The sequence below is a fragment of the Trachypithecus francoisi genome, unplaced genomic scaffold (genome assembly GCF_009764315.1).
Source record: "Trachypithecus francoisi isolate TF-2019V2 unplaced genomic scaffold, Tfra_2.0 Lachesis_group9, whole genome shotgun sequence".
Taxonomy (NCBI): domain Eukaryota; kingdom Metazoa; phylum Chordata; class Mammalia; order Primates; family Cercopithecidae; genus Trachypithecus; species Trachypithecus francoisi.
Window position 1 is genome coordinate 52,633,052 of NW_022681474.1, and position 5,333 is coordinate 52,638,384.

The following is a 5,333-nucleotide window of genomic DNA, read 5'->3' on the forward strand; positions in this document are numbered from 1 at the left end:
CTCTTGGGTCCTGCCTCTGCACAGCCTGTAGCCAGGCTCAAGCTGGGATCCATACAGACCCTAAGGCAGGCTTTCTTACACTTTCCACGGAAATTCTCCAGCTGATAGAAGTGAACTCCCCAAGCTGGGGCCACATTCTCAAGTGGTCTGTAAAATTTTTGCAAGGTTTGTGGTTCATCTAAAAGATTCATAATTTTGAAATGGAAATCTTGATATTTAGGGAGATTTTCACATACCCCCAAAGGGCTCCTCCTTCTCCAGGGTTGGGTCAAAGTCCTGTGTCCAGAAGCCCCCTGGTCAGCAGTCCTCTTGGCTTCCCCGACCACCCAGTGTCCAGCCTGCATGGGCCCTTCAGTCCTGGGGCCATGGTGAGGCTGGGTTCCTGGGCCTGGCACCATCTAGACACCCTTTGGGGGTCCAATGATGTGCAAGCTACATCTCTAACCCCCTGACCTCTGCCTTCTCTACCTCCCTGGCCACTCCCTCATTCAGAGACACTGAGCGTCACCTCTCAGGAGTTTCCATCTTAATACAAGTTGGAAGAGAGTTTCACTTCAGGCCACTGTTTCCCACTGTGTCTTAGTCCATTCGGGCTGCTCTAAAGAAACTACTACAAACTATATAATTTTTAAACAACAGGAATCTATTTTAAACAGTTCTGGAGGCTGGGAAGTCCATATCAAGGCAGATTAGGTTTCTGGTGAGGGTCAGCTCTCTGGTTCATCGTTAGCATCTTTTGGCCAACAATGTCTCCTCTGTCCTCCCATGGTGGAAGGAGGGAGGCAGCCCTCTGGGGCCTCTTCTATAAAGGCACTAATTCCATCCATGAGGCCCTGCCCTGGTGACCTAATCACTTCTCTATACCTCCACTTCCTCATACCATCTCTTGGGGTTTAGGATTTCAACATATGAATCTTCAGGGGACACTAACTTTCAGGTCATAGCATTTGGACTTACACCATTGCCCCACCCCCGCCCCTCTAATTCTTGGGCCTTCGAACTCAAACTGAGTCACACCACTGACATTCTTGTTTCTCTAGCTTGCAGATAGCAAACCATTGGACTTCTTGGTCTCCATAACCACCTGAGCCAATTCCTATAATAAATCTCCTCTTACATATACCTGTATATATCCTGTTGGGTCTATTTCTCTGGATAACTCTGGCTAATACACACTGCAAGTACCTGTGCAATACCAAGGGCCTGGCTATCTGCTTGAAATGTAAAATAGAAAACATACGCGTGCACGCACGCGCGCACACACACACACACACAGACCCTGCCCAGAGCCACCTGCCGAGTGCCTGGCCCCAAACCAAGGCCCAGTCCCCTTCGCCCGTCTCCATCACAAGCATCACCAGCCTGTCTGTCAAACTGCCCTACAAAGATATTGACATTGGCCCGGCCGCCTGGGGACACAAGGCCCTCAACATTGTGGAGAATGAGATGCCAGGCCTGATGCATATGCCGGAGCTGTGCTCAGCCTCCAAGCCACAAGGCTCCCAGGCTCCAAAGGCACCCGCATCGCCAGCTGCCTGCACACGACCATGGAAACGGTCATCCACATTGAGACCCTCATCACCCTGGGTGCCCCAGCAGCAACATCTTCCTCACCCAGGACCATGTGTTGACTGCCATTGCCAAGGCTGGCATTCCAGTGTACACCTGGAAGGGCAAAAGGACGAGGAGTACCCATGGTGCATCGAGCAGTCACTGTAATTCAAGGATGGGCCCTCAACATTATTCTGGAGGATGGGGGTGACTTCGCCAACCTCTTCCACACCAAGTACTCACAGCTCTTGCTGGGCATCTGAGGCACTTCCGAGGAGACCATGATGGGTCCACAAACCACACAGGATGCTGGTCAGTGGGATCCTGAAGGTGCCTGCCATCAATGACAATGACTCCATCACCAAGAGCAAGTTCAACAAGCTCTATGGCTGCTGGGAGTCCCTCATAGATGGCATCAAGTGGACCACAGAGGTGATGATTGCCGGCAAGGTAGCAGTGGTAGCAGGCTATGGCAACGTGGGCCAGGGCTGTCCCCAGGCCTGTGGGGTTTTGGGGCCCACATCATCATCACCAAGATCGACCCCATCAACGCACTGCAGGCTGCCATGGAGGGCTATGAGGCAACCACCACGGACGAAGCCTGTCAGGAGGGCAACATCTTTATCACCACCACAGGCTGTGTCAACATCGTCCTTGGCCAGTACCTTGAACAGGGGAAGGATGATGCCATCATGTGTAACACTGGACACTTTGATGTGGAGATCGATGTCAAGTGGCTCAGCGAGAACACTTGGAGAAGGTGACCATCAAGCCCCAGGTTACCAGGTACTCGCTGAAGAATGGATGCCGCACCATCCTGCTGGCTGAGGGTCGACTGGTCAACCTGGGTTGTCATGGGCCACCCTAGCTTTGTGACGAGTGACTCCTTCATCAACTAGGTGACTGCACAGATTGAGCTGTGAACCCACCCAGAGCAGTACCCCATTGGGGTTCATGTACTGCCCAAGAAGCTGGATGAGGCAGTGGCTGAAGCCCACCTGGGCAAGCTGAGCAAGAAACTGACCAAGCTGATTGAGAAGCAGGCCCAGTACCTGGGGCATCTCCCCTGATGGCCCCTTCAAGGCTGATCACTGATGCTACTGAGAGCCAGGCCTGCGTTTCACCTTCCAGCTGCCGTTCTTGCCCAGGCTCTGCCTCTCCTTCTTAAGAGCAAACAGCACCAACTTAGTGACTGGTCTGTCAGCGTCCCCCATCGACACCCCAGGGCTGATCACTCTGTTTTAGGCTTCTGCTGCACCCGTCATACTCTTCCAAGTGTGTCAGGGGAACTGAGAGGCCCCTCCTCAAGCCCTGGTCATGGCGGAGATACGAGAGAGACAGCCAGTGAACTGTGAGCTCAGTGGTCTTGGAACTGCTCACTAAGTCAGTCCTCCCTTAGCCTGGATGTCAGCAGTGGAGTCACAAAGCCCACGTACTTTACCATCTAGGCCTTCCCCTGGTCTGTGGACTTACACCGTGTGCTTGGTTTACAGGTTTAGTCATTCTTCAGCCCCTGACAGACGAGAAGGAGCTGTACTGAAGGGCAAGGAGGAACTGTTTCAATTTTCCTGAGAGCTTGGCTTACTGCTGGGCCTTCTCTTAAACCTCATGACAAAGAGGTTGGTACTTTCAGTCCTTGTTTTACAGGAATTAGAATACACTGTTAAGGAAAACTGAGAAAGAACAGAGAAGTGACAGCCAGAGGTTGAGAGGGGCCAGAAAAGCATAAAAAGCAGGCACAGATCGGCTACCACTTTGTAACAAGAGAGTTCCTATCACAACCCTGGGTCAAAAAGAGAATAATTTGGCTTATAATGTTTATAATGTTAAAATAAAGCAAGAAGGTAGGTTAATAAAAATCTCAATGCCATTAAAAAAAAAGAGAAAGAAACAGAGAGGGAGAACACAAAATGAAATGAATGTTTCAATAGATTACCCGACCAATTATGCAAATTACCCAGCACAGCACAGGCAGAAACACTAGGCAGTGCTTGAGACATAGAGTTCCCTTCTGCCCCCTGTCTCCCTCTACATGCTGGGCCTACTCAAGGAATTCTGGTGTTCACAAAAGGGGTCAGGGGAACTGCATGAAGACCACAGCTTTGTGTAGGCCCACAAGCTTCAACACAGGCTTATGGATGTGTGGATGTATATGTGTGCATGCAGAGGAGTCCTGCAGCCACGCCTGGTGGGAGTCTAGGGGAGGCTCCTGGCTTCAAAGAGTCCAAGCCACTAGCCCAGGCTTGGAGACCTGAGCTGAGTGATTGGAGGAAGCGGCTGAGCAGCAAGCTCAGGAATAGCCCAGGCCAGCCAGGAGGACAGTCCACCCAACCAGCGGTGGTGAGGGAGCCTTGCCCCAGCCCAGAGCTGGGTCCACTGGCCAGCCAGGTGGAGGGGTTCCTTCAGGCTCCAGTGATGACCTGGAAGGAGGCTGAGGACATGCTCTAGGCTGTGAGCCTCTGTGAGAGGGGGGTGGATACTTCCCCCATCTCCCCACTCCTGGTTGCAGGTTCTGCATTTGGGGACAGAAACCGAATGCCCAGTACAACTCTGCAGACAGCTGCTCTGCATTGACTCCTGGTTCTTCCACTTAAAAGTTGTGGGATGTTAAGCAAATTGCTTTACATTCTCAGACCTGTAGTTTCCTAATCTATCCAATGTGAAGAAAGCAAGTCAAGCTCACAAAATATTAGTGAGTCTAAAACAATTCACCCATGGCGATCAGCAGCACATCCCCAAGGAGGATAAAACAAAGTTGACAAAACTCCCCAGTGTTCTGATGTGACATCCCCACCTCCTAGGACCAAGGGTCTAGCACAGAGTAGACGCTTAGGATGTATCAAGGCCCCATTGAGCTCTGGGAGTTCTGGCTGTGCCCACTTTAATGATAAATGATCAGAGTGCTGCACTAAGGCAGCTTCACCATGAAGCAGCCATCTGGGAGGGCCTGGTGGTTCAGCTCCCGACTGCGGAAGGGGGCAACCTGGGGAAGTGCACAGGGCTCTGAGCTAGAGTCAGAAGACTCAGCTGCTAAAGCCCAGCCCAGCCCTCCTACACTTTCCAACACTTCGACCCACCTGATGCCTCCTCTCACAGAGGCTCGAGCCCCTGGTGGTGGGTGTGGGGTGGGGGATCTAAGGGCTCACCTTGTCGCTAGGCAGTCCCTGTCCCAATCACCTCCATGCCTCTTTGCTGGGGCTTATGTGTTGACAGTTGGAGTTTCAGGACCCCAGGAAAAGTGCCTTAAATAACACTTTCCTGCAAATGAATAGCCATTTATTTTCCCATTGATTGGAGATGTTCGCTGTAGCACATCCTATGTGGGTCTGGTTCCTGCCTTTATTTTCTCCCTCACCGTGGTGCTCCCCAGAGGACTCCCTAACAAAATAAACCTTCTACATGTACATTTTCCTCTCCAGTCTGTTTCTAAGCCTCTGCTCAGCTAATAAGGTGTGCAGACCAGGTGTGCACATTTGCCTCCAAAAGTCCCACCGGGGTCTTGCCATCAAGGGAGCCTTCCCTAGTACGTTGGGGAAACCAGTAGGAGAGCTAAAGCTCCAGGGTCCTTGCCCTCAGTGATTGGCACCATAGCAGGGACTGGGCACTGGTCACAAATCTACCCCCAACTCCTTGGACACACAGCTACTAAATTGTAGCCTCCCCTGCAACTTAGCAGGCTGTGTCTGAGCTCATGGCAGTGGCAGGTGCACATGCCTGTCACCCAGCCTAGCCCTGCTCCTTCTGTCTGGCTGACTAGAAGCTGATCTCAAAAGAATGCCCTT

At 51.8% G+C, this 5,333-nt stretch overlaps 1 pseudogene; it reads left to right on the forward strand.

The window, feature by feature from the left end:
• Window positions 1-1,368: 1,368 nt before the first annotated feature.
• Window positions 1,369-2,646, forward strand: LOC117082421 (annotated as a pseudogene).
• The last annotated feature ends 2,687 nt before the right edge of the window (window positions 2,647-5,333 follow it).